This window comes from Ambystoma mexicanum, assembly GCF_040938575.1.
Source record: "Ambystoma mexicanum isolate Mex_15411 chromosome 12 unlocalized genomic scaffold, UKY_AmexF1_1 Mex_chr12_unloc.1, whole genome shotgun sequence".
Taxonomy (NCBI): Eukaryota; Metazoa; Chordata; class Amphibia; order Caudata; family Ambystomatidae; genus Ambystoma; species Ambystoma mexicanum.
The window spans coordinates 12,974,979-12,988,956 of record NW_027182322.1 but is presented as its reverse complement, the minus strand read 5'-3'; the positions used below and the strand labels follow the sequence as shown (position 1 = coordinate 12,988,956).

The window sequence follows — 13,978 nt, the reverse complement described above, 5'->3', positions numbered from 1 at the left end:
ATCATATTATCAAGCCTTCTGGGATACAAGAAAGAATAATTGTTTTCTGAAACATAAAATGTCTGTAGAAGAATCACACTTCTGGGTGAAACCTTGAACTACACCTTTGTTCCTTTAGGGATAAATTCGGAGAATAGGGTATTACTGTATTTTCTTGCAAACTGAATACGTTTGGACAACAATTCCATACCTTAATAAAAAAGAACTGGATAAAAAGTGCAGCCATACAATTGGTTAACAATACAAAAACACAAAGAGAATATACCATAAATAGCTTTGAAAGAAGATTTTACTTTATATGTCGCTAGAAACAAATGTCTGAGTGTAGGGTGTCGTGTTTTTGGTCTATCTCATTTACAGCTATTATAAAGACAATGTTTCTGAAGGAAGGATACATTAGGAAAGTGCAAAGTTTCTGGCAGTGATGTTGTATTGCTTATGAGCAATATGTTCCTGTTGCAATGGAAGGCAGACTGCTTTTGATTCAGTTGCATGCTGTATTAGATACATAGGTTCAACTCGGGTCAAATACTAAGATTAAAGCATCGGCCAAAAATAAACATTCCTCACATGCATAATGTTCCTTGTTTGAATAAGAAAGTAAAAAATGCGACTCTGGTGGGATTTGAACCCACAACCTTTGAATGACTTTGCCAATTCACGTAGAAGTCCAACGCGCTATCCATTGCGCCACAGAGCCAGATGACAATCAACTTGCGTACATCAGGGGATGATCGAGGTTTTGTCAATCCAGTGTTTACTTCACATCATATTATCAAGCCTTCTGGGATACAAGAAAGAATAATTGTTTTCTGAAACATAAAATGTCTGTAGAAGAATCACACTTCTGGGTGAAACCTTGAACTACACCTTTGTTCCTTTAGGGATAAATTCGAAGAATAGGGTATTACTGTATTGTCTTGCAAACTGAATACGTTTGGACAACAATTCCATACCTTAATAAAAAAGAACTGGATAAAAAGTGCAGCCATACAATTGGTTAACAATACAAAAACACAAAGAGAATATACCATAAATAGCTTTGAAAGAAGATTTTACTTTATATGTCGCTAGAAACAAATGTCTGAGTGTAGGGTGTCGTGTTTTTGGTCTATCTCATTTACAGCTATTATAAAGACAATGTTTCTGAAGGAAGGATACATTAGGAAAGTGCAAAGTTTCTGGCAGTGATGTTGTATTGCTTATGAGCAATATGTTCCTGTTGCAATGGAAGGCAGACTGCTTTTGATTCAGTTGCATGCTGTATTAGATACATAGGTTCAACTTGGGTCAAATACTAAGATTAAAGCATCGGCCAAAAATAAACATTCCTCACATGCATAATGTTCCTTGTTTGAATAAGAAAGTAAAAAATGCGACTCTGGTGGGATTCGAACCCACAACCTTTGAATGACTTTGCCAATTCACTTAGAAGTCCAACGCGCTATCCATTGCGCCACAGAGCCAGATGACAATCAACTTGCGTACATCAGGGGATGATCGAGGTTTTGTCAATCCAGTGTTTACTTCACATCATATTATCAAGCCTTCTGGGATACAAGAAAGAATAATTGTTTTCTGAAACATAAAATGTCTGTAGAAGAATCACACTTCTGGGTGAAACCTTGAACTACACCTTTGTTCCTTTAGGGATAAATTCGGAGAATAGGGTATTACAGTATTTTCTTGCAAACTGATACGTTTGGACAACAATTCCATACCTTAATAAAAAAGAACTGGATAAAAAGTGCAGCCATACAATTGGTTAACAATACAAAAACACAAAGAGAATATATCATAAATAGTTTTGAAAGAATATTTTACTTTATATGTCGCTAGAAACAAATGTCTGCGTGTAGGGTGTTGTGTTTTTGGTCTATCTCATTTACAGCTATTATAAAGACAATGTTTCTGAAGGAAGGATACATTAGGAAAGTGCAAAGTTTCTGGCAGTGATGTTGTATTGCTTATGAGCAATATGTTCCTGTTGCAATGGAAGGCAGACTGCTTTTGATTCAGTTGCATGCTGTATTAGATACATAGGTTCAACTTGGGTCAAATACTAAGATTAAAGCATCGGCCAAAAAAGACATTCCTCACATGCATAATGTTCCTTGTTTGAATAAGAAAGTAAAAAATGCGACTCTGGTGGGATTCAAACCCACAACCTTTGAATGACTTTGCAAATTCACTTAGAAGTCCAACGCGCTATCCATTGCGCCACAGAGGGAGATAAAAATCCACTTGCGTACATTAAGGGATGATCGAAGTTTTGTCAATCCAGTGTTTACTTCACATCATATTATCAAGCCTTCTGGGATACAAGAAAGAATAATTGTTTTCTGAAACATAAAATGTCTGTAGAAGAATCACACTTCTGGGTGAAACCTTGAACTACACCTTTGTTCCTTTAGGGATAAATTCGGAGAATAGGGTATTACTGTATTTTCTTGCAAACTGAATACGTTTGGACAACAATTCCATACCTTAATAAAAAAGAACTGGATAAAAAGTGCAGCCATACAATTGGTTAACAATACAAAAACACAAAGAGAATATACCATAAATAGCTTTGAAAGAAGATTTTACTTTATATGTCGCTAGAAACAAATGTCTGAGTGTAGGGTGTCGTGTTTTTGGTCTATCTCATTTACAGCTATTATAAAGACAATGTTTCTGAAGGAAGGATACATTAGGAAAGTGCAAAGTTTCTGGCAGTGAAGTTGTATTGCTTATGAGCAATGTGTTCCTGTTGCAATGGAAGGCAGACTGCTTTTGATTCAGTTGCATGCTGTATTAGATACATAGGTTCAACTTGGGTCAAATACTAAGATTAAAGCATCGGCCAAAAAAAAACATTCCTCACATGCATAATGTTCCTTGTTTGAATAAGAAAGTAAAAAATGCGACTCTGGTGGGATTCAAACCCACAACCTTTGAATGACTTTGCCAATTCACTTAGAAGTCCAACGCGCTATTCATTGCGCCACAGAGCCAGATGACAATCAACTTGCGTACATCAGGGGATGATCGAGGTTTTGTCGATCCAGTGTTTACTTCACATCATATTATCAAGCCTTCTGGGATACAAGAAAGAATAATTGTTTTCTGAAACATAAAATGTCTGTAGAAGAATCACACTTCTGGGTGAAACCTTGAACTACACCATTGTTCCTTTAGGGATAAATTCGGAGAATAGGGTATTACTGTATTTTCTTGCAAACTGAATACGTTTGGACAACAATTCCATACCTTAATAAAAAAGAACTAGATAAAAAGTGCGGCCATACAATTGGTTAACAATACAAAAACACAAAGAGAATATACCATAAATAGTTTTGAAAGAATATTTTACTTTATATGTCGCTAGAAACAAATGTCTGAGTGTAGGGTGTCGTGTTTTGGTCTATCTCATTTACAGCTATTATAAAGACAATGTTTCTGAAGGAAGGATACATTAGAAAAGTGCCAAGTTTCTGGTAGTGATGTTGTATTGCTTATGAGCAATATGTTCCTGTTGCAATGGAAGGCAGACTGCTTTTGATTCAGTTGCATGCTGTATTAGATACATAGGTTCAACTTGGGTCAAATACTAAGATTAAAGCATCGGCCAAAAATAAACATTCCTCACATGCATAATGTTCCTTGTTTGAATAAGAAAGTAAAAAATTCGACTCTGGTGGGATTCGAACCCACAACCTTTGAATGACTTTGCCAATTCACTTAGAAGTCCAACCCGCTATCCATTGCGCCACAGAGCCAGATGAAAATCAAGTTGCGTACATTAAGGGTTGATCGAAGTTTTGTCAATACAGTGTTTACTTCACATCATATTATCAAGCCTTCTGGGATACAAGAAAGAATAATTGTTTTCTGAAACATAAAATGTCTGTAGAAGAATCACACTTCTGGTTGAAACCTTGAACTACACCTTTGTTCCTTTAGGGATAAATTCGGAGAATAGGGTATTACTGTATTTTCTTGCAAACTGAATACGTTTGGACAACAATTCCATACCTTAATAAAAAAGAACTGGATAAAAAGTGCAGCCATACAATTGGTTAACAATACAAAAACACAAAGAGAATATACCATAAATAGCTTTGAAAGAAGATTTTACTTTATATGTCGCTAGAAACAAATGTCTGAGTGTAGGGTGTCGTGTTTTTGGTCTATCTCATTTACAGCTATTATAAAGACAATGTTTCTGAAGGAAGGATACATTAGGAAAGTGCAAAGTTTTTGGCAATGATGTTGTATTCCTTATGAGCAATATGTTCCTGTTGCAATGGAAGGCAGACTGCTTTTGATTCAGTTGCATGCTGTATTAGATACATAGGTTCAACTTGGGTCAAATACTAAGATTAAAGCATCGGCCAAAAATAAACATTCCTCACATGCATAATGTTCCTTGTTTGAATAAGAAAGTAAAAAATACGACTCTGGTGGGATTCGAACCCACAACCTTTGAATGACTTTGCCAATTCACTTAGAAGTCCAACGCGATATCCATTGCGCCACAGAGCCAGATGAAAATCAACTTGCGTACATTAAGGGAAGATCGAAGTTTTGTCAATCCAGTGTTTACTTCACATCATATTATCAAGCCTTCTGGGATACAAGAAAGAATAATTGTTTTCTGAAACATAAAATGTCTGTAGAAGAATCACACTTCTGGGTGAAACCTTGAACTACACCTTTGTTCCTTTAGGGATAAATTCGGAGAATAGGGTATTACTGTATTTTCTTGCAAACTGAATACGTTTGGACAACAATTCCATACCTTAATAAAAAAGAACTGGATAAAAAGTGCAGCCATACAATTGGTTAACAATACAAAAACACAAAGAGAATATACCATAAATAGCTTTGAAAGAAGATTTTACTTTATATGTCGCTAGAAACAAATGTCTGAGTGTAGGGTGTCGTGTTTTTGGTCTATCTCATTTACAGCTATTATAAAGACAATGTTTCTGAAGGAAGGATACATTAGGAAAGTGCAAAGTTTCTGGCAGTGATGTTGTATTGCTTATGAGCAATATGTTCCTGTTGCAATGGAAGGCAGACTGCTTTTGATTCAGTTGCATGCTGTATTAGATACATAGGTTCAACTTGGGTCAAATACTAAGATTAAAGCATCGGCCAAAAATAAACATTCCTCACATGCATAATGTTCCTTGTTTGAATAAGAAAGTAAAAAATGCAACTCTGGTGGGATTCGAACCCACAACCTTTGAATGACTTTGCCAATTCACTTAGAAGTCCAACGCGCTATCCATTGCGCCACAGAGCCAGATGACAATCAATTTGCGTACATCAGGGGATGATCGAGGTTTTGTCAATCCAGTGTTTACTTCACATCATATTATCAAGCCTTCTGGGATACATGAAAGAATGATTGTTTTCTGAAACATAAAATGTCTGTAGCAAGAATCACAGTTCAGGGCGAAACCTTGAACTGCACCTTTGTTCGCTTGGGGAGAAATTCAGAGAATAGGGTATTACAGTATTTTCTTGCCAAGTGAATTGGTTTGGACAACAATTCCATACCTTAATAAAAAAGAACTGGATAAAAAGTGCAGACATACAATTGGTTAACAATACAAAAACACAAAGAGAATATACCATAAATAGTTTTGAAAGAATATTTTACTTTATATGTCGCTAGAAACAAATGTCTGAGTGTAGGGTGTTGTGTTTTTGGTCTATCTCATTTACAACTATTATAAAGACAATGTTTCTGAAGGAAGGATACATTAGGAAAGTGCAAAGTTTCTGGCAGTGATGTTGTATTCCTTATGAGCAATATGTTCCTGTTGCAATGGAAGGCAGACTGCTTTTGATTCAGTTGCATGCTGTATTAGATACATAGGTTCAACTTGGGTCAAATACTAAGATTAAAGCATCGGCCAAAAATAAACATTCCTCACATGCATAATGTTCCTTGTTTGAATAAGAAAGTAAAAAATGTGACTCTGGCGGGATTCGAACCCACAACCTTTGAATGACTTTGCCAATTCACTTAGAAGTCCAATGCGCTATCCATTGCGCCACAGAGCCAGATGAAAATCAACTTGCGTACATTAAGGGATGATCGAAGTTTTGTCAATCCGGTGTTTACTTCACATCATATTATCAAGCCTTCTGGGATACAAGAAAGAATAATTGTTTTCGGAAACATAAAATGTCTGTAGAAGAATCACACTTCTGGGTGAAACCTTGAACTACACCTTTGTTCCTTTAGGGATACATTCGGAGAATAGGGTATTACAGTATTTTCTTGCCAAGTGAATTGGTTTGGACAACAATTCCATACCTTAATAAAAAAGAACTGGATAAAAAGTGCAGACATACAATTGGTTAACAATACAAAAACACAAAGAGAATATACCATAAATAGCTTTGAAAGAAGATTTTACTTTATATGTCGCTAGAAACAAATGTCTGAGCATAGGGTGTCGTGTTTTGGTCTATCTCATTTACAGCTATTATAAAGACAATGTTTCTGAAGGAAGGATACATTAGGAAAGTGCAAAGTTTCTGGCAGTGATGTTGTATTGCTTATGAGCAATATGTTCCTGTTGCAATGGAAGGCAGACTGCTTTTGATTCAGTTGCATGCTGTATTAGATACATAGGTTCAACTTGGGTCAAATACTAAGATTAAAGCATCGGCCAAAAAAGACATTCCTCACATGCATAATGTTCCTTGTTTGAATAAGAAAGTAAAAAATGCGACTCTGGTGGGATTCAAACCCACAACCTTTGAATGACTTTGCAAATTCACTTAGAAGTCCAACGCGCTATCCATTGCGCCACAGAGGGAGATAAAAATCCACTTGCGTACAGTAAGGGATGATCGAAGTTTTGTCAATCCAGTGTTTACTTCACATCATATTATCAAGCCTTCTGGGATACAAGAAAGAATAATTGTTTTCTGAAACATAAAATGTCTGTAGAAGAATCACACTTCTGGGTGAAACCTTGAACTACACCTTTGTTCCTTTAGGGATAAATTCGGAGAATAGGGTATTACTGTATTTTCTTGCAAACTGAATACGTTTGGACAACAATTCCATACCTTAATAAAAAAGAACTGGATAAAAAGTGCAGCCATACAATTGGTTAACAATACAAAAACACAAAGAGAATATACCATAAATAGCTTTGAAAGAAGATTTTACTTTATATGTCGCTAGAAACAAATGTCTGAGTGTAGGGTGTCGTGTTTTTGGTCTATCTCATTTACAGCTATTATAAAGACAATGTTTCTGAAGGAAGGATACATTAGGAAAGTGCAAAGTTTCTGGCAGTGATGTTGTATTGCTTATGAGCAATATGTTCCTGTTGCAATGGAAGGCAGACTGCTTTTAATTCAGTTGCATGCTGTATTAGATACATAGGTTCAACTCGGGTCAAATACTAAGATTAAAGCATCGGCCAAAAATAAACATTCCTCACATGCATAATGTTCCTTGTTTGAATAAGAAAGTAAAAAATGCGACTCTGGTGGGATTTGAACCCACAACCTTTGAATGACTTTGCCAATTCACGTAGAAGTCCAACGCGCTATCCATTGCGCCACAGAGCCAGATGACAATCAACTTGCGTACATCAGGGGATGATCGAGGTTTTGTCAATCCAGTGTTTACTTCACATCATATTATCAAGCCTTCTGGGATACAAGAAAGAATAATTGTTTTCTGAAACATAAAATGTCTGTAGAAGAATCACACTTCTGGGTGAAACCTTGAACTACACCTTTGTTCCTTTAGGGATAAATTCGGAGAATAGGGTATTACTGTATTTTCTTGCAAACTGAATACGTTTGGACAACAATTCCATACCTTAATAAAAAAGAACTGGATAAAAAGTGCAGCCATACAATTGGTTAACAATACAAAAACACAAAGAGAATATACCATAAATAGCTTTGAAAGAAGATTTTACTTTATATGTCGCTAGAAACAAATGTCTGAGTGTAGGGTGTCGTGTTTTTGGTCTATCTCATTTACAGCTATTATAAAGACAATGTTTCTGAAGGAAGGATACATTAGGAAAGTGCAAAGTTTCTGGCAGTGATGTTGTATTGCTTATGAGCAATATGTTCCTGTTGCAATGGAAGGCAGACTGCTTTTGATTCAGTTGCATGCTGTATTAGATACATAGGTTCAACTTGGGTCAAATACTAAGATTAAAGCATCGGCCAAAAATAAACATTCCTCACATGCATAATGTTCCTTGTTTGAATAAGAAAGTAAAAAATGCGACTCTGGTGGGATTCGAACCCACAACCTTTGAATGACTTTGCCAATTCACTTAGAAGTCCAACGCGCTATCCATTGCGCCACAGAGCCAGATGACAATCAACTTGCGTACATCAGGGGATGATCGAGGTTTTGTCAATCCAGTGTTTACTTCACATCATATTATCAAGCCTTCTGGGATACAAGAAAGAATAATTGTTTTCTGAAACATAAAATGTCTGTAGAAGAATCACACTTCTGGGTGAAACCTTGAACTACACCTTTGTTCCTTTAGGGATAAATTCGGAGAATAGGGTATTACTGTATTTTCTTGCAAACTGATACGTTTGGACAACAATTCCATACCTTAATAAAAGAGAACTGGATAAAAAGTGCAGCCATACAATTGGTTAACAATACAAAAACACAAAGAGAATATACCATAAATAGTTTTGAAAGAATATTTTACTTTATATGTCGCTAGAAACAAATGTCTGCGTGTAGGGTGTTGTGTTTTTGGTCTATCTCATTTACAGCTATTATAAAGACAATGTTTCTGAAGGAAGGATACATTAGGAAAGTGCAAAGTTTCTGGCAGTGATGTTGTATTGCTTATGAGCAATATGTTCCTGTTGCAATGGAAGGCAGACTGCTTTTGATTCAGTTGCATGCTGTATTAGATACATAGGTTCAACTTGGGTCAAATACTAAGATTAAAGCATCGGCCAAAAAAGACATTCCTCACATGCATAATGTTCCTTGTTTGAATAAGAAAGTAAAAAATGCGACTCTGGTGGGATTCAAAGCCACAACCTTTGAATGACTTTGCAAATTCACTTAGAAGTCCAACGCGCTATCCATTGCGCCACAGAGGGAAATAAAAATCCACTTGCGTACAGTAAGGGATGATCGACGTTTTGTCAATCCAGTGTTTACTTCACATCATATTATCAAGCCTTCTGGGATACAAGAAAGAATAATTGTTTTCCGAAACATAAAATGTCTGTAGAAGAATCACACTTCTGGGTGAAACCTTGAACTACACCTTTGTTCCTTTAGGGATAAATTCGGAGAATAGGGTATTACTGTTTTTTCTTGCAAACTGAATACGTTTGGACAACAATTCCATACCTTAATAAAAAAGAACTGGATAAAAAGTGCAGCCATACAATTGGTTAACAATACAAAAACACAAAGAGAATATACCATAAATAGCTTTGAAAGAAGATTTTACTTTATATGTCGCTAGAAACAAATGTCTGAGTGTAGGGTGTCGTGTTTTTGGTCTATCTCATTTACAGCTATTATAAAGACAATGTTTCTGAAGGAAGGATACATTAGGAAAGTGCAAAGTTTCTGGCAGTGATGTTGTATTCCTTATGAGCAATATGTTCCTGTTGCAATGGAAGGCAGACTGCTTTTGATTCAGTTGCATGCTGTATTAGATACATAGGTTCAACTTGGGTCAAATACTAAGATTAAAGCATCGGCCAAAAATAAACATTCCTCACATGCATAATGTTCCTTGTTTGAATAAGAAAGTAAAAAATGTGACACTGGTGGGATTCGAACCCACAACCTTTGAATGACTTTGCCAATTCACTTAGAAGTCCAATGCGCTATCCATTGCGCCACAGAGCCAGATGACAATCAACTTGCGTACATCAGGGGATGATCGAGGTTTTGTCAATCCAGTGTTTACTTCATATCATATTATCAAGCCTTCTGGGATACAAGAAAGAATAATTGTTTTCTGAAACATAAAATGTCTGTAGAAGAATCACACTTCTGGGTGAAACCTTGAACTACACCTTTGTTCCTTTAGGGATAAATTCGGAGAATAGGGTATTACTGTATTTTCTTGCAAACTGATACGTTTGGACAACAATTCCATACCTTAATAAAAAAGAACTGGATAAAAAGTGCAGCCATACAATTGGTTAACAATACAAAAACACAAAGAGAATATACCATAAATAGTTTTGAAAGAATATTTTACTTTATATGTCGCTAGAAACAAATGTCTGAGTGTAGGGTGTTGTGTTTTTGGTCTATCTCATTTACAGCTATTATAAAGACAATGTTTCTGAAGGAAGGATACATTAGGAAAGTGCAAAGTTTCTGGCAGTGATGTTGTATTGCTTATGAGCAATATGTTCCTGTTGCAATGGAAGGCAGACTGCTTTTGATTCAGTTGCATGCTGTATTAGATACATAGGTTCAACTTGGGTCAAATACTAAGATTAAAGCATCGGCCAAAAAAGACATTCCTCACATGCATAATGTTCCTTGTTTGAATAAGAAAGTAAAAAATGCGACTCTGGTGGGATTCAAACCCACAACCTTTGAATGACTTTGCAAATTCACTTAGAAGTCCAACGCGCTATCCATTGCGCCACAGAGGGAGATAAAAATCCACTTGCGTACAGTAAGGGATGATCGACGTTTTGTCAATCCAGTGTTTACTTCACATCATATTATCAAGCCTTCTGGGATACAAGAAAGAATAATTGTTTTCCGAAACATAAAATGTCTGTAGAAGAATCACACTTCTGGGTGAAACCTTGAACTACACCTTTGTTCCTTTAGGGATAAATTCGGAGAATAGGGTATTACTGTTTTTTCTTGCAAACTGAATACGTTTGGACAACAATTCCATACCTTAATAAAAAAGAACTGGATAAAAAGTGCAGCCATACAATTGGTTAACAATACAAAAACACAAAGAGAATATACCATAAATAGCTTTGAAAGAAGATTTTACTTTATATGTCGCTAGAAACAAATGTCTGAGTGTAGGGTGTCGTGTTTTTGGTCTATCTCATTTACAGCTATTATAAAGACAATGTTTCTGAAGGAAGGATACATTAGGAAAGTGCAAAGTTTCTGGCAGTGATGTTGTATTGCTTATGAGCAATATGTTCCTGTTGCAATGGAAGGCAGACTGCTTTTGATTCAGTTGCATGCTGTATTAGATACATTGGTTCAACTTGGGTCAAATACTAAGATTAAAGCATCGGCCAAAAATAAACATTCCTCACATGCATAATGTTCCTTGTTTGAATAAGAAAGTAAAAAATACGACTCTGGTGGGATTCGAACCCACAACCTTTGAATGACTTTGCCAATTCACTTAGAAGTCCAATGTGCTATCCATTGCGCCACAGAGCCAGATGACAATCAACTTGCGTACATCAGGGGATGATCGAGGTTTTGTCAATCCAGTGTTTACTTCATATCATATTATCAAGCCTTCTGGGATACAAGAAAGAATAATTGTTTTCTGAAACATAAAATGTCTGTAGAAGAATCACACTTCTGGGTGAAACCTTGAACTACACCTTTGTTCCTTTAGGGATAAATTCGGAGAATAGGGTATTACTGTATTTTCTTGCAAACTGATACGTTTGGACAACAATTCCATACCTTAATAAAAAAGAACTGGATAAAAAGTGCAGCCATACAATTGGTTAACAATACAAAAACACAAAGAGAATATACCATAAATAGTTTTGAAAAAATATTTTACTTTATATGTCGCTAGAAACAAATGTCTGAGTGTAGGGTGTTGTGTTTTTGGTCTATCTCATTTACAGCTATTATAAAGACAATGTTTCTGAAGGAAGGATACATTAGGAAAGTGCAAAGTTTCTGGCAGTGATGTTGTATTGCTTATGAGCAATATGTTCCTGTTGCAATGGAAGGCAGACTGCTTTTGATTCAGTTGCATGCTGTATTAGATACATAGGTTCAACTTGGGTCAAATACTAAGATTAAAGCATCGGCCAAAAAAGACATTCCTCACATGCATAATGTTCCTTGTTTGAATAAGAAAGTAAAAAATGCGACTCTGGTGGGATTCAAACCCACAACCTTTGAATGACTTTGCAAATTCACTTAGAAGTCCAACGCGCTATCCATTGCGCCACAGAGGGAGATAAAAATCCACTTGCGTACAGTAAGGGATGATCGACGTTTTGTCAATCCAGTGTTTACTTCACATCATATTATCAAGCCTTCTGGGATACAAGAAAGAATAATTGTTTTCTGAAACATAAAATGTCTGTAGAAGAATCACACTTCTGGGTGAAACCTTGAACTACACCTTTGTTCCTTTAGGGATAAATTCGGAGAATAGGGTATTACTGTATTTTCTTGCAAACTGAATACGTTTGGACAACAATTCCATACCTTAATAAAAAAGAACTGGATAAAAAGTGCAGCCATACAATTGGTTAACAATACAAAAACACAAAGAGAATATACCATAAATAGCTTTGAAAGAAGATTTTACTTTATATGTCGCTAGAAACAAATGTCTGAGTGTAGGGTGTCGTGTTTTTGGTCTATCTCATTTACAGCTATTATAAAGACAATGTTTCTGAAGGAAGGATACATTAGGAAAGTGCAAAGTTTCTGGCAGTGATGTTGTATTGCTTATGAGCAATATGTTCCTGTTGCAATGGAAGGCAGACTGCTTTTGATTCAGTTGCATGCTGTATTAGATACATAGGTTCAACTTGGGTCAAATACTAAGATTAAAGCATCGGCCAAAAATAAACATTCCTCACATGCATAATGTTCCTTGTTTGAATAAGAATGTAAAAAATGCGACTCTGGTGGGATTCGAACCCACAACCTTTGAATGACTTTGCCAATTCACTTAGAAGTCCAACGCGCTATCCATTGTGCCACAGAGCCAGATGACAATCAACTTGCGTACATCAGGGGATGATCGAGGTTTTGTCAATCCAGTGTTTACTTCACATCATATTATCAAGCCTTCTGGGATACAAGAAAGAATAATTGTTTTCTGAAACATAAAATGTCTGTAGAAGAATCACACTTCTGGGTGAAACCTTGAACTACACCTTTGTTCCTTTAGGGATAAATTCGGAGAATAGGGTATTACTGTATTTTCTTGCAAACTGAATACGTTTGGACAACAATTCCATACCTTAATAAAAAAGAACTGGATAAAAAGTGCAGCCATACAATTGGTTAACAATACAAAAACACAAAGAGAATATACCATAAATAGCTTTGAAAGAAGATTTTACTTTATATGTCGCTAGAAACAAATGTCTGAGTGTAGGGTGTCGTGTTTTTGGTCTATCTCATTTACAGCTATTATAAAGACAATGTTTCTGAAGGAAGGATACATTAGGAAAGTGCAAAGTTTCTGGCAGTGATGTTGTATTCCTTATGAGCAATATGTTCCTGTTGCAATGGAAGGCAGACTGCTTTTGATTCAGTTGCATGCTGTATTAGATACATAGGTTCAACTTGGGTCAAATACTAAGATTAAAGCATCGGCCAAAAATAAACATTCCTCACATGCATAATGTTCCTTGTTTGAATAAGAAAGTAAAAAATGTGACTCTGGTGGGATTCGAACCCACAACCTTTGAATGACTTTGCCAATTCACTTAGAAGTCCAATGCGCTATCCATTGCGCCACAGAGCCAGATGACAATCAACTTGCGTACATCAGGGGATGATCGAGGTTTTGTCAATCCAGTGTTTACTTCATATCATATTATCAAGCCTTCTGGGATACAAGAAAGAATAATTGTTTTCTGAAACATAAAATGTCTGTAGAAGAATCACACTTCTGGGTGAAACCTTGAACTACACCTTTGTTCCTTTAGGGATAAATTCGGAGAATAGGGTATTACTGTATTTTCTTGCAAACTGATACGTTTGGACAACAATTCCATACCTTAATAAAAA

At 36.0% G+C, this 13,978-nt stretch overlaps 9 non-coding genes across 9 annotated transcripts; all 9 read right to left on the bottom strand.

Moving 5' to 3' along the window:
* Window positions 1-610: 610 nt before the first annotated feature.
* Window positions 611-700, bottom strand: TRNAR-UCU (transfer RNA arginine (anticodon UCU)). Its single transcript is given in 2 exon segments — window positions 611-646; window positions 664-700. It is a non-coding gene; the product is annotated as a tRNA-Arg (tRNA).
* A 676-nt stretch (window positions 701-1,376) lies between these two features.
* Window positions 1,377-1,466, bottom strand: TRNAR-UCU (transfer RNA arginine (anticodon UCU)). The gene is given in 2 exon segments: window positions 1,377-1,412; window positions 1,430-1,466. It is a non-coding gene; the product is annotated as a tRNA-Arg (tRNA).
* Window positions 1,467-5,203: 3,737 nt separating this feature from the next.
* TRNAR-UCU (transfer RNA arginine (anticodon UCU)) lies at window positions 5,204-5,293 on the bottom strand. The gene is given in 2 exon segments: window positions 5,204-5,239; window positions 5,257-5,293. It is a non-coding gene; the product is annotated as a tRNA-Arg (tRNA).
* A 677-nt stretch (window positions 5,294-5,970) lies between these two features.
* TRNAR-UCU (transfer RNA arginine (anticodon UCU)) lies at window positions 5,971-6,060 on the bottom strand. The gene is given in 2 exon segments: window positions 5,971-6,006; window positions 6,024-6,060. It is a non-coding gene; the product is annotated as a tRNA-Arg (tRNA).
* Window positions 6,061-7,500: 1,440 nt separating this feature from the next.
* On the bottom strand, window positions 7,501-7,590 carry TRNAR-UCU (transfer RNA arginine (anticodon UCU)). Its single transcript is given in 2 exon segments — window positions 7,501-7,536; window positions 7,554-7,590. It is a non-coding gene; the product is annotated as a tRNA-Arg (tRNA).
* A 676-nt stretch (window positions 7,591-8,266) lies between these two features.
* Window positions 8,267-8,356, bottom strand: TRNAR-UCU (transfer RNA arginine (anticodon UCU)). The gene is given in 2 exon segments: window positions 8,267-8,302; window positions 8,320-8,356. It is a non-coding gene; the product is annotated as a tRNA-Arg (tRNA).
* A 1,440-nt stretch (window positions 8,357-9,796) lies between these two features.
* On the bottom strand, window positions 9,797-9,886 carry TRNAR-UCU (transfer RNA arginine (anticodon UCU)). Its single transcript is given in 2 exon segments — window positions 9,797-9,832; window positions 9,850-9,886. It is a non-coding gene; the product is annotated as a tRNA-Arg (tRNA).
* Window positions 9,887-12,856: 2,970 nt separating this feature from the next.
* TRNAR-UCU (transfer RNA arginine (anticodon UCU)) lies at window positions 12,857-12,946 on the bottom strand. The gene is given in 2 exon segments: window positions 12,857-12,892; window positions 12,910-12,946. It is a non-coding gene; the product is annotated as a tRNA-Arg (tRNA).
* Window positions 12,947-13,622: 676 nt separating this feature from the next.
* TRNAR-UCU (transfer RNA arginine (anticodon UCU)) lies at window positions 13,623-13,712 on the bottom strand. Its single transcript is given in 2 exon segments — window positions 13,623-13,658; window positions 13,676-13,712. It is a non-coding gene; the product is annotated as a tRNA-Arg (tRNA).
* Between the last annotated feature and the right edge of the window lie 266 nt (window positions 13,713-13,978).